The 22,863-nt window shown below is 44.5% G+C and overlaps 1 protein-coding gene across 1 annotated transcript in view; it reads left to right on the forward strand.

Annotated features, from left to right (window-relative positions):
- The window catches only part of LOC144785288 (uncharacterized), an 850,769-nt gene extending 828,363 nt beyond the window's left edge, over positions 1-22,406 (forward strand). The window contains exon 2 of the mRNA XM_078664268.1: positions 19,813-22,406. The gene's annotated coding sequence lies outside the window, so the exon portion shown is untranslated. The remainder of the gene's footprint in view (positions 1-19,812) is intronic.
- The last annotated feature ends 457 nt before the right edge of the window (positions 22,407-22,863 follow it).

Below are 22,863 nucleotides of genomic sequence, written 5' to 3' on the forward strand. Positions count from 1 at the left end.
GGGGTGTTATGAACGACTGCCGCTTGTGCGTGAGTTCATCCCTTCCCCCGTCACCTACTGCCCACCTCTGCACCAGGCCGCACCCTCTGCCCTTTCCTGCCCGTGCCCTCGCGTGAGGGTGTCAGTCCTTTTCACGCTGTTCGCAGTAACGTTTCCATTTCTTTTCAACACAGGCTGCCTGCCCTACTCTCACTGCAGTCTGCTGGTCATACCTCCGTCCGCTTTCTTCACCCCTTCCTTCCTTTTATTACATATTCCGCGTTGGCACGCACGCCCCTGAGCCCGAACTGCGGCCTCCCCTCCCCCGCAGAGATGTCACAGCGCCTCGGAGGTTTCACCAGGAAGCCTGGCGGGCACTTGACCGGACATGGCAGTTACTTCACGCTCTGCCCAGCGGCCCGTCCTCCCCACCGACTGGTGTCGGTGCCACATATTAGCATTGCCACATTTTTGTGCCATTGCGTCACTTTTTTTTACACTGCCTCGTGCCTCAGCTCCTTTTCATCTACCGCACTCTCGTCATGTTTTCTTTTTTTTGTTTTACTGTTTTTTACCAACTTCCTCCCTGTGCCCAACGAGGGTCTGCCACGGGTGGAGGATTGCATTCGATGCCAGCTGGCGGCAACATTACTTGGTGTAATGGGACATTTACCTAGGCCACTGCCCATCCCAAGCTTAGCATCAGTTTAGGACTTCTTACATACATTGCTGCACTGAACCATATGCTTTTTGCAAAACCCTTGGTTGTTTATTAAAGAGTGGAGCACCTCCGTGCTTAAAAATGTAAATTGCCTTTGCATTTTTTTCAGTTACTGTTATGAGAAATGTAGGTCCATCTTCCAAATTTGGAACATGCACTAAAAAAAAAAACCCCTGTGGACGTTCAAGTTGACACAGCTTCTACTGGGCCCAGTTACTGAATTTCCATGTAGAATATTTCGGTGGGTTCCAGTTGTGTTTTGGAACTGGTTATTACTGTCAGATGGTGCCCCTAAGTTTCTGTTTCCATTTTTAGGGTACGAAAAGAATATCCCTTCTTTTTCAGCGGAAACATATGTTCAGTGTTATATACGTAGCTCACAGTTGCCACTAGTGCAGCTTTGTAGCTCATTGCCTTGCACTAGGATTGTGTGCACAGGCTGTGTGCTTGTAAAGAGTATTGGGGTACGTGCAAACCCATGCATCTGTGGTTCCAAAAGGGTATGTGCACAAGCACGCATGTATAGGGGAATACACTATTGGGGTTGCTGGGATAATAAAGTCCCTTGCATGTTACTGACCGTGTACCCCTTCTTTGAGGGCCCGGCAGCGGTGATATATATATCCTTGATAATGATTTTTGGTCAAGAGCAAACATGGATCATGTGTGTGTGTTATGCCCTAGGACGGCCTCATGGACTGCAGTCTTCTAAGACCTGGAGGGGTGCCCAAAGCGCTGCCCTCGAGTGGTGGAAGGCCTGCATCGGACCGTGTGCAGCACTGGGATGTATGGAGTGGCGGCTCCTCCGACAAGGCGGAGGAGCGTTGCCCTACTGCTTTTAAGCAGTGTCACTAAAGGAAAAATAAAATGATAATACCTCTAAGTTATTATCATTTTATTTTTTCCTTGTTGCGGCAGCTTTATGGGCGGGACGGGGCGGGGCTGCTCGGATGACAGAGCAGGGATGGGAAGGAGTGGTTTGCACTCCCTAAGGTGCGCATGATTGCTGGGGCCGGCCAAACATTCTTGCACACTTTGCCAGAGACCGGTCCTAGAAACCTTGTTCCCGGTCCAGGGAAGGCATGGCTTAGCAGTTCGGGCTGGACTGTTCCCATGAGGCACAGGGTCAGACTGATTTGCATATGGCCATGTCTGAACTGGGGTGGCAGAGTGGGCTAAAGAACGGTGATGGATTAAACCCAGATCTGTTGACTGGGTGTGAGTGTTTGATTGGTTCAGATGCTCTGTCCATCACCACCCCCTTTTGTACCGCTTTGTTCGCCATAAGTTGGCAGGGTATGCTCAGACTTGAGTCCCTTGCTCACTTTGCCACTGGATTCAAGCAAGCCTGGCTGAGGACGGCTAAAATGCCAGAGACCGGTCCTAGGAAGCTTGATTCCGGTCCAGGGAAGGCATGGCTTGGCAGTTCGGGCTGGACTGTTCCCATGAGGCACAGGGTCAGACTGATTTGCATATGGCCATGTCTGAACTGGGGTGGCAGAGTGAGCTAAAGAACGGTGATGGATTAAACCCAGACCTGTTGCCTGGGTGTGAGTGTTTGATTGGTTCAGATGCTCCGTCCATCACCACCCCCTTTTGTACTGCTTTGTTCGCCATAAGTTGGCATGGTATGCTCAGACGTGAGTCCCTTGCTCACTTTGCCACTGGATTCAAGCAAGCCTGGCTGAGGACGGCTGATATGCCAGAAACCGGTCCTAGGAAACTTGTTTCCGGTCCAGGGAAGGAATGGCTTGGCAGTTCGGGTTGGACTGTTCCCATGAGGCACAGGGTCAGACTGATTTGCATATGGCCATGTCCCGAACTGGGGTGGCAGAGTGGGCTAAAGAACGGTGATTGATTAAACCCAGATCTGTTGACTGGGTGTGAGTGTTTGATCGGTTCAGATGCTCCGTCCATCACCACCCCCTTTTGTACCGCTGTGTACACTTTGTAGCATTTGTTAGGTTCTTATAGATAAGTGAAATATGACAATTAGGGTTATTCCAATTCGAAAGGGGATCAAAATATCAGGCTGAACCTGGTGAAAGGGCAGATTTCCTACAGAGCCAAAGTGGATGATTTGTTTTGGGGGAAGTTAAATGCAGATTCATCAAACAGCACTGATGTTAGTAAGAAAACAAAACATGCTTTTTTCACTGTGTTTATATATACAGATCTGTGTGCTGCTTGTGTGCTGACATGGGAAGGATGGACACACTCGTTAAACAGTGTACCTTTGTGGATGTCTCCCATTTCCAATCATTGTGTGTACCATGTTTGTGAGCAACACACGTAAAATAAAAACTATATAGGACACATACCAGAGGACTTAGGGTTTGAATATCTAATGCACAAAACATACATTTTGTGTCATAAATGATTAAATCAGGATCCAGGCAACACAAGGGTGCACTCTAGGAACCACAACAACTCAGTGCATTATGAAGTCTCCGCTGGTCTCTCTGTGTATGGCCAGCCCCTTGTTCCTTCTTGCTTTTTACCTTCAAATGAGACTAGTTCAACACCTAAAACAGATTTTAAAATTTTAGACACAATCTATATTTTAGTGCAACATTTCCCTCACTGTGGCTTTGGAGAGTGGAGCATGAGGAAAAGGCAAGTAGTGCCCACCACTAGGACATGTTCAGCTAGAGGGAACTGCACAACTTCTCCAGGCTCCTTGGGCAGGTTACATAAAGGTCTGCAATGGGGTTAAAAAAGAAAACAGGTCGATTTATCTTTCTAACTTACAAACCTCTTCTTACATGTCTAAGCATGTTTTACTTTTAGAAATTTATGAGCAAAGATCTCAGAATAAATGCTTTGTGAATAAGTCCTCTGAAGTCATGGTTAATTACATTTAAGGATCATTGACATAATCACAGGCACTTTTATACAAAGTATTACATTTAATTGATATATTTATACTATAATATAGGCAGAAATTGTATAAATGTAGAGGCAATAGTTGAAAACATCTTTACAGATTATGTATTTTTGCAATTTCTAGTATGCCCATTACAGTCACAAGCGAAGCCAGACTTATTACTGGACAAGTCATTGACCTGCTCTTGTGTGCCAGGAAAGAAAATCTTAATAAAACTGAAAGTTACAAGTTTTGTGACATGTGGGGTCTGATGAACTATCTGGCCATCTTACAGCTCCTCGCTTACCTTGCTTGGTGCAGCGCTGCATGAAGGTCATTCCTTTGCCTTCCTTATGGCACATGAAAAAGCCCTAGGGTGAAGCGGTTGTTTGCCATGAGGTGCTCCTGCCACAGTAATAACAGGTATGTACATCATTGTCCACCACAGTGACTGCAGGGAGGTAGGCCAGCAAGGAACAGAAGACTACTGTTGGACATCCGGTTTTGCAGTGTGCCAGTCTCTTCGCAACACAAGCTTCCCCATCCATCTATCACTCGTGGAAGTGCCTGTACTTCTGTGCTTTCTTTGAAACTAGGAGCAGAGGCATAGGCATGCGCCCTAAATAACTGAGGGAATGTTTTACTATTCTAACTCCAGTCCTTTAATATTTGTAGAAAGTATTTGTGTACATTGACGTTCTTAAGTTAAACTGGTATATTAAAAATGCAGGCATGCTATCCTTAAGTTAAACTAGTATATTAAAAATGCAGGCATGCTATTGTTAAGTTAAACTGGTATATTGAAAATGCAGGCATGCTATTCTTAAGTTAAACTGGTATATTAAAAATGCTGGCATGCTATTCTTAAATTAAACTGGTGTATTGAAAATGCAGGCATGCTATTCTTAAGTTAAACTGGTATATTGAAAATGCAGGCATGCTGTTCTTAAATTAAACTGGTATATTAAAAGCGCAGGCATGCTATTCTTAAGTTAAACTGGTATAGTAGACATGCAGGCATGCTATTCTTAAGTTAAACCAACTTTATAAATAAATGAATATTAGACATGCAGGCATGCTCTCCTTAAGTTAAACCGGTGTATTAAAAATGCAGGCATGCCGTCCTTAAATTAAACTGGTAAATTGAAAATGCAGGCATGCTATCATTAAGTTAAACTGGTATATTAAAAATGCAGGCATGCTATTTTTAAGTTAAACTGGTATATTGAAAATGCAGGCATATTATTCTTAAATTAAACTGGTACATTGAAAATGCAGGCATGGTATTCGTAAGTTAAACTGGTGTATTAAAAATGCAGACCTGATATTCTTAAGTTAAACTGGTATATTGAAAATGCTGGCATGCTATTCTTAAATTAAACTGGTGTATTAAAAATGCAGGCGTGCTGTTCTTAAGTTACATTGGTATATTACAAATGCAGGCATGCTATTCTTAAGTTAAACTGGTATATTAAAAATGCAGACATGATATACTGAAGAACCGGGTCTTTCAGAACCCAGCGGCGTCAGGGACACGCCCGATGTCTTCGGGTTCCCCTGTCCTGGCAAACAGAGAGACGGAATACTTCTAGGTGGCGTCAGAGATCAAATTTATTAGCTGCAGCTAGTAACAGTAAACCAAGCAATACAACAGGGTGTACAACTCACTCAGGAGACTGCTCAATTTTCGTAGAGCAAGACACCACTTTTTATCGAGAATTCAGACCATTACAAATGCACACCCACTGCGGCAAATTCTGACCAATGAAAACAAATTTTTATACATTATCACATTCCAAAAAGCTCACTTTACATTGTACCAACCCCACAAGTTAATTATTAGGACTGTCCCAAATTCGATTACTTAAAGCCGGACAAACCCATAATTGAAAGCACTACCCATGTAATGAAAAGTCGTAAAGAAAAGAAACAATTCAGATGTTGAGTAGGATAAGATATGTGCAAGAAACTAAAAGTTAACGATATCCTGAACATTGATTACGAATCCAGACAACGATCTGCTAAAGAAACTAGCTTTGTGAAAGGGTCAGTTTCAGGTGACGGGGTCAGCATCTTGCAGTTCACTCGTAAGTCGAAAAGGCCCACGTTAAATGCTTACATGGACAACGAGGGCCATGCAACTTCGTTCGTTCGTTTATCCCTATAGCCTACGTTAGGGCAACACAAAATGACGTCACAAACAACGTAAACAAAATGGAGTCCGGTCCCGAAATCCACGGAACCTCAGCCCCTCCTTTTGCCATTACGTAGGCAATGACCTAAACTCACGTTAATCTGAATCCAGGTCTATATCTATTCTCATCAGATCATCAAGGTGTTGCTGTAACATCATCTTATTATCCTTCGCTTCTCTCGAGACGGGTCTTCTCACACAGATTGTAGCACAAAGGCCACAAATGGCGGGACCACACTGGATGCATAAGCAACACGAGAAAAGGATCGCTAAAGCCATATGAAGAAACATCAGAATCTTCCACCCCCATTTGGACAGCAGTTCCCAAAACCATCCCATCAACGACCAGTTACCTTCGTCTACATGTATAGACTCAGCAGACTTATGCAACTTCTGGATGGCTTGGTACACTGTCGGGGCATTATCTGGTATGAAAACGCAGCAACTAGATCCGATCAATTTACATACTCCACCTCTATCTGCAAGTATAATATCTAAAACAAAGCGGTTCTGTAATGTCATAAGGCAATCCGATTGAAGCTCAGCTGTAATATTACTCCGGGCACCTGCAGTCTCATTTATAGTGGCCTCAACCACTCTCGTAAGATGACGAATATTCCTACTATTAGCCATAGGACCCCAAAAGGGCAGGAAACCCTTAAAGAAGTCTCCAACTTCTTGTGCGACAGTATCTTTCGCATCGATAACACATCTACCATATCTTGTCTTATGGTAGTTAAAAGCAGCTGTGTATGTAGGGGGAAGCAAAAATGCAACATAACATGTGCCTGAAAAATCAGAAAGCAACCATGTATATGCTCTATCATAACAAACAAAATACGTGCCTTTAGCTGGCATGAACTGAGGAGATTTCTGGGACGTATAAACGTATGTGTGAACACACACACTCTTACCAAGCTGAGCTCTCGGATTCTGACCACTACCTTGCAGACAAAAATGACCTCGGTGGGGTACGATCCAAATAGGAGGAGACCTTCTCTGTCTCTCTTTTTCTGTCAGACTAATACTATATCTCGTCTTGTTCCAACCAACATATGCTCGTACCTCATCTTTAGGGATAGCGTTATACGCATCGATATCTCTAATCATATCAACTATTCCCTGTATCAAGGCATTATTACTCGCATTGTCCTTGATGGAACGTACGGGAGATACTTCATTCGCATAGATAAACATTGCTTGGAGTGCCCAAACTGACCCATTAGGCGAAAAAGGCAAAACCAAATATGGCATTCCCTTATCTGTCGTATGCGGCATAAGACCACAAACCCAACAATTCATAGTATTTACAACTAGCTGATGCTGATGCAACATCTGTATAAACGAATTGTTCACAAATTCTGATCTTCGTGTCTGTTCATGTTCAGGCAACGTATGAAACTCATGTGGAGAAACAGTAGGAAAAGAAAGAGTAGGTTGGGAGGTAGATGTAATCGGCTGTTGTGTGGCATAGAAAATCCAACCCACACAAGCTAATGTAACATTCAAAAACATTAAAAAACACAGTATTAAAAAACATTTGCTACGAATCAATATATACACTTTCATTTTAGGATCAGCTTTCTTAACACCCTTATCAGACTCAAAAGACTCCATCCTCTAACGTGCTGCTCACGGCTATTACCTTCTTCACTTAAGTGTGCGCCAAGATCGCACTAACGACCCTGAACCACAGACCTTATGTCAATACGCGGCTCACCCCTTAAGGCTATACCGCGACCCTGCAGCTGAGTCCGGATGGTGACTCGAAAAAAGAAAAAAAGGAAAAAAGTCTATTGATCTGACAAGGTGTAATTCACTATATATAAAAAAATTCTGATTTTATTTGTCCATGAAAACAGTCTTTCTTGGTCTCAAATTGTAGCGTTCTTTACCAGGCACAGTTTGGTCCTTAAACAAGAGCTACGGATTTGTAGTGTCGAGCTTCAAATGTAGAGGCACAGCAGCTTGCAGAACATCATCATCCTCGCGTTCTGACCGAGTCCATGTCAAATGAGCATCACTAAAAGGCACAAATCTAGGAACTCTTTCACATTCGGAGTCAGCTATTCCATCCCTCACCCACTTATCATACGGTAAGGGCAAAGGGACCTTTTTGCAATGGGTAGCATGTACCCAGTTTTTTTTTACCAGCTACTCTAACAGCAGTTCTAGTTGTCAAAAGAACCAAATAGGGACCAGTCCATCGCGGCTCCAAATTCTTGGTTCGCTGAAAGTTTTTCGTCAACACGTATTGTCCAGGTTGAATCGTATGGCCTGGATCTGCAGTAGCTGTCGGCAAACTGTCATAGACATGTTGGTGGAGAACACGTAATTTAGCAGTCAAGTCATGTAAGTAATCCACCAACATAGGGTACTCAATACTGCTATATTCCTTGGGACGAGGCACACCCCAAACATTCGCTGGACGACCAAAAACTATTTCGTATGGGCTAAGTCCCACATGAGAATGCACTGTCGTCCTTGTTGACAAAAGAGCCAACAGCAAAGCATATGTAAGACCAGTGCTCGCTTGTACCTTAGCTAATTTCAACTTTAAGGTACCATTATAGCACTCGACAAGACCAGCAGACTGGGGGTGATTCGCAGCGTGAAACTTCTGATTAACACCCAAACCAGCACATACTTTCTTCATGATTTGACCCACAAATTCACTCCCATTGTCGCTCCATACAATTCTCGGCAAACCATACCTAGGGAAGTACTCTTTAAGCAAAACCTTGGCTGTAGACAAGGCAGTATTATCTTTTAAGGGGTAGGCCTCTATCCATCTGGAAAAGGCGCAAACAACTACAAGGACATACTTCAAATTATTACATTTCTCCATGTGAATGTAATTTAGCTGTATCACCTCAAACGGATACGTCGGAGGAGCAAAATGACCGGCTGGAGTTGGAGTTCCCTTACCAGGATTATACTTCAGACAAATCATGCAATGCTTCACCACATTCCCAGCACATTTCGGAATTCCAGCATTCTGCCAAACTGGAGCCAACAACTTGCATATCCCCTTCGAACTGATATGAGCCCTTCCATGAGCCATTGTAACCACTGGGAGCACATACGCATCTGGCAACAACCATCGCTGGCGTTCTGACAACTCAACCCAACAACCTGTAGGATCCAACATACCTGTAGTTTCTTTCCAAACACTCACTTCTTCTTCCGTAGCTTCAGCCTGAATCATTTTCAGACTTTCTATTGTGTCTTCACACATTCCACCAGCCATAACCCAATTAGCTGGGCCTGCAACATACATACGGCTCATCATGTCTTTCGCCTTTTCCTTCGCAACTTCATCCGCAAACGCATTTCCTCGACCTACATCGTCCCAAACTTTCTTATGTGCACTACACTTCACAATTGCAATCTGCTTTGGGAGAGTAAGTGATTCCAAAAGTTAATTTACCAACTGCCCATGCTGTATTTTCGTTCCATGGGAAGTAAGAAATCCTCTCTCTCTCCACAAACGTCCAAAACTATGGGCAACACCAAACGCATACTGGCTATCAGTGTAAACATTCACTCGCTTTCCTTCTGACAACACACACGCTCTAGTCAATGCAATCAGCTCTGCTGCTTGCGCAGAATTCTGTGCTATACGTGCTGTCTCAACAACAGTATGTAAGGTTGTGATAGCATTCGCTGCAGTTGTTTCACCATCCGGGAGCTTAAAATACGAACCATCTACCGATAGGGTACCATCAACATCCATAAGGGGAGTATCCTTTAAATCAATTCTAGCCTTCGTTTCCTCCTCTGTACGAAGAAAACAATCATGCTGTTCTTGAGCATCCGTCTCTGTAGAGATCGGCAACAACGTAGCTGGATTCAACACATTACATCTCTTAATGTGCACATGGCTAGCCAACAATGTCAACTCATAACCTGAAAGACGTGCACTAGTAGGGTGCTGTGTCTTAGTCCTGTTTAATAAGGTATCCACTGCATGTGGGACCATCACAATCAGCGTATTATCCAATACCAAACCAGCAGACTGTCGGATAGAAACAGCCGCTGCCGCTGTAGCTCTCAAACAACTCGGCAATGACTTAGCAACCGGATCTAACGTAGCTGAAAAATACGCGCATGGACGCTGCTTGTCTCCGAATGGTTGCGTCAACACTGACAACGCACAACCTTCTCTCTCGTGTACATACAACGTGAAAGGCTTACTATAGTCTGGAGTACCCAACACAGGAGCCGAACACAATGCATCGCGTAATTCAGAAAAACTTTTCTGACATTCGTCAGACCAAGGAAGAGGATGCGCAGTATCTTTAAGAGTCAATGCTAACAGAGGTTTCGCCAATAATGAGAAGTTCGGAACCCACTGTCTACAATACGATGTAATACCTAAAAAGGCACGCACTTCTCTCTGTGTGGATGGCACACTCATTTGCGCAATCGCTTGAATTCTTTCTGGGGTCAATCGCCGTCCCTCCTTTGACAAGAGATGACCTAAGTAGGTTACTTCTTGGCGGCAATATTGTAACTTTGAAGGTGACATTTTATGATGAAGGTCAGACAAATATCGCAACAAAGAAAGAGTAGCCTCTTTACAAATCTTTTCATCATCAGCAGTAACCAGCAAATCATCAGCATACTGAATAAGAGTAGCACCAACAGGCAACACAAAACCATCAAGCGGAGTTTTCAATGCCTGACTATAGATGGAGGGACTTCCACAATAACCTTGAGGTGCGCGCTTAAACCGGAAGCTTCGGCCTCCTAATGAGAAGCCAACAATATCCCTACTCTCCTCAGCAATTGAAATACTGAAGAAAGCATTCTTCAAGTCAATGACAGAAAACCAGGCTGCCGAAGCAGGAATCAGAGTCAACAAAGCAGTGATATCAGGGACAACAGGAAACTGTGGCACATCAATCTTATTCACTTCTCGAAGATCAATCACAAACCGGTACACAGGTGGCTGAGAAACATCTGTATGCTTAAGGACAGGCAAAACAAGACTGTTGCACACATTACCTCTCGTTTCCTCAACTACACCCTTCTCAACCAAATCATAAACAATTGCTAGAAGAGCTCTCTCGCCATCGCTCGATATTTTATATTGCGGAATACGAGGTAGCCTAGCATTCGACTTGAGAGTAACAACATACGATGGAATCTGCAAAAGGCCAACATCATTCGGACCTGTAGCCCAAAGCGTATCAGGAAGTGAACTCAATTCCAGTGGAAGACAATATTTAGACAAAATATTTAACAACAAGGGGTGGTGATGGACAGAGTTTCTGAATTAAGCAGACTACTCTCACCCAGTCAAGAGATCAGGGCTAGATCCAACACCGTTTTTTAGCTCACTGCACCATCCCAGTTCAGAACCTGGCTATATGCAAATTAGTCTGTTCCTGTCCCAGTGCATGATGGGAACAGGGCAAACCAAACTACCAAGCCAATTCTTACACTGGGAAGGAAACAAGCTTCCGGGGACCGGTTTCTGCCATTTCAGGCGTCGTTGGCCTGGCTTGCTTGAATCCTGATGGTGCAATGAGCAAGGGACTCACATCTGAGTATACCCTTCCACGCTTAGGGTGGACAAAATATTTAACAACAAGGGGTGGTGATGGACAGAGTTTCTGAATTAAGCAGAATACTCTCACCCAGTCAAGAGATCAGGGCTAGATCCAACACCGTTTTTTAGCTCACTGCACCATCCCAGTTCAGAACCTGGCTATATGCAAATTAGTCTGTTCCTGTCCCAGTGCATGATGGGAACAGGGCAAACCAAACTACCAAGCCAATTCTTACACTGGGAAGGAAACAAGCTTCCGGGGACCGGTTTCTGCCATTTCAGGCGTCGTCGGCCCGGCTTGCTTGAATCCTGATGGTGCAATGAGCAAGGGACTCACATCTGAGTATACCCTTCCACGCTTAGGGTGGACAAAATATTTAACAACAAGGGGTGGTGATGGACAGAGTTTCTGAATTAAGCAGAATACTCTCACCCAGTCAAGAGATCAGGGCTAGATCCAACACCGTTTTTTAGCTCTCTGCACCATCGCAGTTCAGAACCTGACTATATGCAAATTAGTCTGTTCCTGTCCCAGTGCATGATGGGAACAGGGCAAACCAAACTACCAAGCCAATTCTTACACTGGGAAGGAAACAAGCTTCCGGGGACCGGTTTCTGCCATTTCAGGCGTCGTCGGCCCGGCTTGCTTGAATCCTGATGGTGCAATGAGCAAGGGACTCACATCTGAGTATACCCTTCCACGCTTAGGGTGGACAAAATATTTAACAACAAGGGGTGGTGATGGACAGAGTTTCTGAATTAAGCCCCTTTTCTGAATTGTTTTTGGCCACTATAGGTGTGGCAGGGTATACTCAGACATGAGTCCCTTGCTCACTGCTCCATCAGGATTCAAGCAAGCCGGGCCAACGAGGCTGAAATGCCAGAAACCGGTCCCCGGTAGCTTGTCTCCTTTCTGGTGAAGAATTGGCTTGGTAGTTTGGTCTGCCCTGTTCCCATGATGCACTGGGCCAGGGACAGACTAATTTGCATATAGCCAGGTTCTGAGCTGGGATGGGGCAGTGAGCTAAATAACGGTGATGGATCAAGCCCTGATCTTTGGACTGGGTAAGAGTGGTCTGCTTAATTCAGACACTCTGTTCATCACCACCCCCTTTTCTGAATTGTTTTTGGCCACTATAGGTGTGGCAGGGTATACTCAGACATGAGTCCCTTGCTCACTGCTCCATCAGGATTCAAGCAAGCCGGGCCGACGAGGCTGAAATGCCAGAAACCGGTCCCCGGTAGCTTGTCTCCTTTCTGGTGAAGAATTGGCTAGGTAGTTTGGTCTGCCCTGTTCCCATGATGCACTGGGCCAGGGACAGACTAATTTGCATATAGCCAGGTTCTGAGCTGGGATGGGGCAGTGAGCTATATAACGGTGATGGATCAAGCCCTGATCTTTGGACTGGGTAAGAGTGGTCTGCTTAATTCAGACACTCTGTTCATCACCACCCCGTTTTCTGAATTGTTTTTGGCCACTATAGGTGTGGCAGGGTATACTCAGACATGAGTCCCTTGCTCACTGCTCCATCAGGATTCAAGCAAGCCGGGCCGACGAGGCTGAAATGCCAGAAACCGGTCCCCGGTAGTTTGTCTCCTTTCTGGTGAAGAATTGGCTTGGTAGTTTGGTCTGCCCTGTTCCCATGATGCACTGGGCCAGGGACAGACTAATTTGCATATAGCCAGGTTCTGAGCTGGGATGGGGCAGTGAGCTAAATAACGGTGATGGATCAAGCCCTGATCTTTGGACTGGGTAAGAGTGGTCTGCTTAATTCAGACACTCTGTTCATCACCACCCCCTTTTCTGAATTGTTTTTGGCCACTATAGGTGTGGCAGGGTATACTCAGACATGAGTCCCTTGCTCACTGCTCCATCAGGATTTAAGCAAGCCGGGCCGACGAGGCTGAAATGCCAGAAACCGGTCCCCGGTAGCTTGTCTCCTTTCTGGTGAAGAATTGGCTTGGTAGTTTGGTCTGCCCTGTTCCCATGATGCACTGGGCCAGGGACAGACTAATTTGCATATAGCCAGGTTCTGAGCTGGGATGGGGCAGTGAGCTAAATAACGGTGATGGATCAAGCCCTGATCTTTGGACTGGGTAAGAGTGGTCTGCTTAATTCAGACACTCTGTTCATCACCACCCCCTTTTCTGAATTGATTTTGGCCACTATAGGTGTGGCAGGGTATACTCAGACATGAGTCCCTTGCTCACTGCTCCATCAGGATTCAAGCAAGCCGGGCCGACGAGGCTGAAATGCCAGAAACCGGTCCCCGGTAGCTTGTCTCCTTTCTGGTGAAGAATTGGCTTGGTAGTTTGGTCTGCCCTGTTCCCATGATGCACTGGGCCAGGGACAGACTAATTTGCATATAGCCAGGTTCTGAGCTGGGATGGGGCAGTGAGCTAAATAACGGTGATGGATCAAGCCCTGATCTTTGGACTGGGTAAGAGTGGTCTGCTTAATTCAGACACTCTGTTCATCACCACCCCCTTTTCTGAATTGTTTTTGGCCACTATAGGTGTGGCAGGGTATACTCAGACATGAGTCCCTTGCTCACTGCTCCATCAGGATTCAAGCAAGCCGGGCCGACGAGGCTGAAATGCCAGAAACCGGTCCCCGGTAGCTTGTCTCCTTTCTGGTGAAGAATTGGCTTGGTAGTTTGGTCTGCCCTGTTCCCATGATGCACTGGGCCAGGGACAGACTAATTTGCATATAGCCAGGTTCTGAGCTGGGATGGGGCAGTGAGCTAAATAACGGTGATGGATCAAGCCCTGATCTTTGGACTGGGTAAGAGTGGTCTGCTTAATTCAGACACTCTGTTCATCACCACCCCCTTTTCTGAATTGTTTTTGGCCACTATAGGGGTGGCAGGGTATACTCAGACATGAGTCCCTTGCTCACTGCTCCATCAGGATTCAAGCAAGCCGGGCCGACGAGGCTGAAATGCCAGAAACCGGTCCCCGGTAGCTTGTCTCCATATTGGTGAAGAATTGGCTTGGTAGTTTGGTCTGCCCTGTTCCCATGATGCACTGGGCCAGGGACAGACTAATTTGCATATAGCCAGGTTCTGAGCTGGGATGGGGCAGTGAGCTAAATAACGGTGATGGATCAAGCCCTGATCTTTGGACTGGGTAAGAGTGGTCTGCTTAATTCAGACACTCTGTTCATCACCACCCCCTTTTCTGAATTGTTTTTGGCCACTATAGGTGTGGCAGGATATACTCAGACATGAGTCCCTTGCTCACTGCTCCATCAGGATTCAAGCAAGCCGGGCCAACGAGGCTGAAATGCCAGAAACCGGTCCCCGGTAGCTTGTCTCCTTTCTGGTGAAGAATTGGCTTGGTAGTTTGGTCTGCCCTGTTCCCATGATGCACTGGGCCAGGGACAGACTAATTTGCATATAGCCAGGTTCTGAGCTGGGATGGGGCAGTGAGCTAAATAACGGTGATGGATCAAGCCCTGATCTTTGGACTGGGTAAGAGTGGTCTGCTTAATTCAGACACTCTGTTCATCACCACCCCTTTTCTGAATCTTTAGACAAATACATTGCAGAAATCACATTCTTACCAAGTGTAAGTTGTACTCCCGAAAAAGAACAATGCAATGTCGCATACAATCTTTTCAGCAAGTCCAAACCCAACAGATTCTCACCACAACCAGTCGTTAGAATAAGTGGAGCTTCCAATTTACAAGGGCCAATGGAAAGGGACAAAGGACTAGAAACCGGATTACGAACTGGGGCGCCTGAAAATCCTACTGAAACATTGGTCAAGCCAGACAAAGGTGCGCCAGGAAGTTTAGAGTGCATAATAGAACTCTTCGTCGCACCAGTATCCAAAAGAAAAGGTTCTACCACACCTGATGTAATCACTTCAACATAAGGTCCACTCTGATCTACTGGAACTGACACTACTCCCTCACTTTGTCCTTGGCTGTCCTAGTTATCATTATAACCAACACTCTCACCTTCGACACAGTAATCTTCAGCATAGTACTGGGCAGACTGACCACTCGGAACATTCTGTCTGTCAAAATAATTCGCAGAATTCTGTAGGGAAGAGGGACGCTCATTCTGGGGGATCACACCACGTCCCCTACCCCTAGGAGCTTGCTGAAAACCACCACGACCTCTCTGACCAGATACACCATTTGCGCGCTGTAGCAAAGCGGGGCAACTATTCTTGTAATGACCTTCCTCTCTACAGTAAGCACACTGATTAGGACCAGGAAAGAATCGCTGAACGTAAGGCTCAGGCTTCTGTAACAATCTCTGAAACTGTGGCGGTTGCTGGAACTGGGGCTGATTCTGACGAGGCGGATAAGCTTGCTGCAAAATAACTTTAGTCTTTAAATCTTTCGTTTTCTTCTCCGCTTTATCCTTCTCATCTTTATCCCTATTCTCGTAATATTGTGCAGTAGCCAATATCTGGGCCGACGAAGAAACAGCCCATGAACTCTCAGAGTCCTTTAACTTATTAGAAAGTTCGGGGAGCAAATTAAAGACAAATTTATCCACGAACAACCTTTGACCACCTTCAGTACTCATGTCCTGACCACTATGATCGATAAACGTCTCTTCAAACCTAGTGAAGAAATCAGACACACTCTCGTCTTTCTTTTGCTTACACGCTGCTAACTTATCCCAATTCACTCGTAAAGGAGGCATCATAGTCTTCATCAAATTAATAATTCTACCGGGTAAGTCTGCAACTAAGGGTTCAGGTTTAGCACCTCCTACCTGTCGACCATCCGCAGCAACAATATTCGCCCAAGTATCACCTAATTCTGCAGCATGATTCTCATGGCGAATCTTCGCCCACAATGGTTGCGGAACTACATTACCCATCAACATATCGATGTCAGCTAAATTCATAATACATTCCTCAACTGTCTGGGAGAACTCCTTGTAATAACCAGCAGGATTTTTACGAGGGTCAGGAAAAGTCTGCTTAAGAGCCAAGACCTCTGCTCTCTTCCAAGGGACATGTACCCATACTCACTGAAAATGAGCCGGTACACCCTGAATACCCTGATTGACATTAGCAACAACTTCATCTCTCCATACAGGAGAAACCTCTCTCATAGGATACTGCTTCACTTTCCTCCTAACAGAGGAATCAGGTTCGTACAATGTCTGAGGCGGAAGCCTAGATCTGAAAACAAGTATCGTCTCTACGGCATCTGCAACATCAGATCCACTATCGTCCCTTTAGCAAATTCGGACTGAACATCAAGTACTTCCTGCGGAATCAAACCCAACTCATTATTTTCCCATTCCTCACGCAGAAACGTACACATTACATCAAAAACATACCTTTGCTTAGGCGGTTCCCACTGAAAGAAAACATCCATAATCGCTTGTAAATTATACCTAGAAGCATTCGAAATCCATCTACGAGCCAACAAATCCAACACTGCCCGTTCCTCGGAACCGGGAAGCTGACTACGACTCTGCTTACGTTCCGAAACAGGGGTCATATTCAATGACCCAAACAATGGAGACAACAAATTAGTAACAGTCTCTTGCATTCGTTTGCGAACAGAAGGAGAAGAAGCAGACATAAGAACAGGAGAATAAGTATTTGGAGGCAAAGAAGGTGTAGGGACAAGAACAGTAGGAGTTGAAGACGCAGAAGTAGAAGGCAAAGGAGTTTGAGGCAAAGCTGGTAGCAAAGCTGGCGACCCTAGAGCAAAACCATCTGTGGAGCACCGGGTGGCTGAACAACAGCAGGAGGTTGAACAACAAAGTGTGGAACAACCGGGGGTAATGGAGGTGCAGTAGCACCCTGCACATAGGGAGGTAGCAATCTCAGCAAATGAGAGATCGAAGGATCTTTTCCAAGATCTTCAATCACTTTCGGAGGAGAAGACGGCAAGGCCGGATAACATTTATCTATGGCCATGCAACGCTGTCTATCTGAAACTTCGCTCGCTCGCTCTTCTCCATCATCCCTATATTGCCTAGCAGCTTGTAGTACTGACATATTCTTATCTTTCCTATCTCTTTTTGCTTGCTTAATTTCTCTCTGTTTGGCTTCCTTTCGCCAAAGGCGGAAAGAGTCAAACATCGCCGGCCAGGCTTTCTTCTTAAATAGCGCAACTTCCAGATTATCTAAAATATTTAATTCGAAACTACCATGTTGGGGCCATCGTAAAACACCATCTTTCTTCGTATAGCGGACCCACACTTCATTATAAGTAATAGAACCCACTCCGTGTTTTGAATAGAGCTCATAAGTCGGAGTTCCAACCGGAGGTATCGGACACGAATCCTCCAATCGGGAATCCCTGTTACAACCACAACTAAACAATTTCCTAATATTGCTAAGACCAGGCATCTTATAGCTCACTAATCTAGCTTCAAACTTCAAGGGGTTATCAACTATCGATACATTCGCAAATATACGAGCCCCTCGGCTTCGATTGTTGTAGCAACCGAATCAAACAAAACCAAGAACCAAAACAAAGTCGTGGGAGCGACCCACTTATACTTAACCAAAATATCTGTCATGCCACCAGAAGACCGTCTATCGTCACGCTCTACAAAGCATCTATCGAGGGTCCAAGACAGGGCGACAGTCAGGGCAGCAGTCCTTCGTAGCCGTCGGAAAGCGGGAAGCCTTGCAGAAAACACCTTCGGTCCATGTCGACATGCAGGGGTCGATGAAGTGGCGGCCTTCCTCCAGAATTTCCTCACGTGGCTCCTCACGATCCTCGGGCTTAGACCGGTACCGCTGAAGTCGCCCTACGTTGGGCGCCAACTGAAGAACCGGGTCTTTCAGAACCCAGCGGCGTCAGGGACACGCCCGATGTCTTCGGGTTCCCCTGTCCTGGCAAACAGAGACACAGAATACTTCTAGGTGGCGTCAGAGATCAAATTTATTAGCTGCAGCTAGTAACAGTAAACCAAGCAATACAACACGGTGTACAACTCAGGAGACTGCTCAATTTTCGGAGAGCAAGGCACCACTTTTTATCGAGAATTCAGACCATTACAAATGCACACCCACTGTGGCAAATTCTGACCAATGAAAACACATTTCTGTACATTATCACATTCCAAAAAGCTCACTTTACATCGTACCAACCACACAAGTTAATTATTAGGACTGTCCCAAATTCGATTACCAAAGCCGGACAAACCCATAATTGAAAGCACTACCCATATAATGAAAAGTCGTAAAGAAAAGAAACAATTCAGATGTTGAGTAGGATAAGATATGTGCAAGAAACTAAAAGTTAACGATATCCTGAACATTGATTACGATTCCAGACAACGATCTGCTAAAGAAACTAGCTTCGCGAAAGGGTCAGTTTCAGGTGACGGTGTCAGCATCTTGCAGTTCACTCGTAAGTCGAAAAGGCCCACGTTAAATGCTTACATGGACAACGAGGCCCATGCAACTTCGTTCGTTCGTTTATCCCTATAGCCTACGTGAGGGCAACACAAAATGGCGTCGCAAACAACGTAAACAAAATGGAGTCCGGTCCCGAAGCCACGGAACCTCAATTCTTAAGGTAAACTGGTATATTAACAATGCAGACATGATATTTTTAAGTTAAACTGGTATATTAAAAATGCAGGCTTGCTATTCTTAAGTTCAAATGGTATATTGAAAATGCAGGCATGCTATAATTAAGTTAAACTGGTATATTACACATGTAGGCTTGCTATCCTTAAGTTAAACTGGAATATAAAAAATGCAGGCATGCTATTCTTAAGTTAAACTGGTATATTAAAAATGCTGGTATGCTATTCTTACAATTAAACTGGTATATTAAAAATGCAGGCATGGTAGTGTGCATGCAAGAAGAACATAGGCATGTACACAGGAGCCTAAGGGGAATTGATAGACATGGAGCTTAAACAAATACAGCACTGGCATTACTAGTCATGGACCTTAATACCACAATATTTGGCCCGTCGTGAAAGGTATATCAGGGAAGCATGTAGTCAGGCGTGCTGTAGACCTCGTGGTGCCCAGCGCAACAGTAGTTTTTGGCGACCCCCGATGACAGCCTTCTCTCATAATTTCCTCACTACCACTCTCCAACAACGCCTCTCATCTCTCCATAGCTTCCTCTAAAACACATTTCATGTTTTTATAGCACTATAGTTCACGCGCACAATTTCTGTGATCTGTATGTTACATGTTCTTTGCAGCAGGCACCTTAACCGCCTGCACTATTTTATGATGTGTCAAAATTGCCACTAGACAAAATTCCAATCTGTCATCAGTAGGAACATTATTCACCTGAGTTACCTTCACATTGTTATTGTTGTCTAAAACCTACTGGACACAAGCTAGTTCAGATGCTTTTAAACCCATGTTACTGCGGCTGCACCAGTCACACTGCCCTAAAGCCGGCCCTGCATGCAGCAGTGTGTTGCCCAGTGCCGAGAGCTTGCATACACACAGTAGAAGCTTTCTAAAATGCACACCTGTGGGTCTGCTAATGTTTATTATCTGTCCTCGGAAGTTAGTAAACCATGCAGCGCTTGACAAACACAGGTGCAGTAGAAAGCATTTGTGCGTTCTATTGCTAGTTGCAATGAGTAGATCATGCTGCATCTTTCCTCTTGTGGCTCGCTAGGAATGGCAACGGGCAGGCGCGCAAAACCATTTGGCTGCAAGGGCTTCAGCTACACACCCCCACCCACGTCGTGTGTCTCAGCCCTGGCAGCCGCAGCTCAAGCTGCTGTGTGCTTGAGACGGCCTGCCAAACACACATGTGCACTTACAAGTGCACAGTACTTCTCCCTGCCCTGGTGGCCCGCCCCTCCCGTCGGACATAAGTAACTCTGTCAGAGATAAATAAAACGATAACAGCAACGTGTTATTATTGTTTTGTTTATCATCTGCTGGTAGTGGGGCAATGCCCCTCTGCCATTACGGAGGAGCCGCCCCTGTTGGCAGCACAAAATGAAACCAAGATCCCTCTCTGGCGCACTAAGGGCCAGATGTATGACCCGTTTTTGCTTGCGCAAACGGGTTTGCGAACCCGTTTGCACATGCAAAAACATCATGGGCCATGTACAAAGCATATTTAGTAAGGCGCAGTTTATTTGTGATTGCTAAATAGGTTTTGCGACTCGCTATTTGAAAGGGGCATTCCCTTCCAAATAGCAAGTCTCAAAACCATGTACTAATGTTTTGCAACTGCAATTGCCGTTGGAAAACACTCGCAATTATCACCTACTTCAATAGGTGGTAATGCATTCGCAAATGGGAAGAGGTCCCCAGGGGACCCCTTCCCCTTTGCAAATTCATGCAAAAATAATTTTTACGGGCAGGTAGGGGTCGCAGGGACCACTGCCTGCCCTTAAAAAATGAAACAAAAACGTTTCGTTTTTTTTTTTACGGTGATGTTAACTTATCTCTTTTTCAGAATTGTTTGGCTTTCTTCAGGTCCTATGGATGATCCAAGAGATATGCTTCTTTTAGGGAATGGTGGCATAATTTGCTTCTAAAAGTTTGAATTAACATTGGCATGATATTTTAAATAATGTTAGGTTACCCCCATCAGTCGTTTCTCAAGTGATCAAAGCCCTTTTCAAAATGACTTGTTAAACTGATGACTGATATCCTCATCTCATTTAGATTTCAAACTTTTTTTAATCTCAGGAAGAAATCCTTCTGTAAAGCAAAATATAATTTTTGGGAGGCTATATCTCCTACCAAATATATCTCTCCATCTAAAATGTGTAAATAATCTTCCATGTGTCATATTCTTTATACCACATGTTATTTACTTCATACACAGCCATGAAGGCACTAAAGAGTTTGCAGGGTATCTCATTTTCATCATGAAATCTACTATATTAGATATGTTATTTAGAACATACACACTATCATATAATGGTCTTTAGTTTACTATTTAATTTACCATTCCAGACCGATACACCTTTTATCAGTTTGACTGGAGTAAGCTGACTTAAATTCTACAACAGAACCTTATTTTCAAAGTCTCACAAACATTAGTAAAATCCTTGTTCTATTTTAATTATGAATCAATAGGGCAGGTTGATGTGTAAGTAAAAAATAAAATATGACTATTTTGTGTATCCATCATGCATCTTCTCTATTTGTGGAGAGTCTTAGTGATACGCGGGTGCCATTTGTTGACATGAAAACAGTGTGATCACTTATACAAATATATGAAGCCATTATATATTGTGCGTTTGTGAGCTTCAATGCAGCTCATAGGCACCAGTACCGGCTTACCTGCATTTCTCTTGCTGGGAGAAAGATGACTGCTAGAATATACTTTAACCATTAAATGTAATGGGGTGACCCTGTAACCCTCAGAACCTGGGTGGGTAGTTAAACAATAAATAATGGTTCTGTTGGACTGAAATACCTAGTGATGTAGTGTTCTGATTGTATTACTTTATCAGTATGCCCTGTAGGGGTATGCATACACTGGTACTTATACCTAAAGGAAATACAAACAAGACTGACCACAATGATAACGAAAGTAAATTTTTAGTCATATACTTTCTTGCTTGTTGAATTCTTTTCAAACATTAGTTCAGCTGTCCAAACAAAAAATGAACATATACAATATACAACAAGAAGATTTGTGCAAGACTGGTACACATTAAAGCAAACATACATAAATACGTGATGAAAAACACTTATTCACAATGCCGACTGTGTTCATAATAGTCAGTTAGGTCAATCAATTAGTTCCTGGTCCTAATAGACTTTATACAGTTGAATATCAAATAACAATGCGTCGACGTTTCGACCCTAGGGGGCGATGCGCTGATTCGTGCGCATCAAGGACGGGTCTTCATCAGGACTGGGATGATGTGTAACAGCCTTCTGAGGTATGCGATTCCGCTTAGATGTACTTAGGGTGGTGCTGGTCAGCAGACTCTGCACCTACTGCTGGTATGCTCTCGTGTCTCTATAAATAAATTACGGTTGACAACTGTTTGAATCATTAATAGGCCTCTGGGGTAGATTCCAAACAGGGGTCTTCATGAATTTCTCGCTCGAAGATGGCTCACGTCTCACTGCCTCGGATCCACGTTAGGGAATCAAGAATATACTTTAAATCAAAAAAATGAGAATGTCAAAAAAAGTGAATATAAATTAATTTAGTTACCCATTTGTAAGTCTTCCATTGGACCCTTTACTCTCCTCCTGGGTCCTGCTTTAGCTTCAGTACCTCTGTAGAAATCTTCCCAGACCTTTGCCGCCACTCCATCCTGGCCACCTAAGAGAAAGTGCAAGATATTGGGAGAATCCTTATAATTTTGACTTTTGAGGTATTATCCTAGGCATAATATCTTCGAGCTGTCAAGGAAAGGGCACCCACAGATACAATGACCAAAGGTGCTTTCATTTTCTGAAGTGCCTACCTAGAGCAAACCTTGTACGCCAACTAAATTCTTCCACGTGGCCGGGAGGGTTGGCATTTTTGTCCAACATTATAGTTACCAGGCATAACAAGACTTTTCTTTGTTTCTTGATTCCTCCATTTCTGCGATGTGTCTGTTTTTCTTTTCTTTCTATCAAAATACCCTTGTGTTTTCATG

This window comes from Lissotriton helveticus, chromosome 10, assembly GCF_964261635.1.
Source record: "Lissotriton helveticus chromosome 10, aLisHel1.1, whole genome shotgun sequence".
NCBI lineage: Eukaryota > Metazoa > Chordata > Amphibia > Caudata > Salamandridae > Lissotriton > Lissotriton helveticus.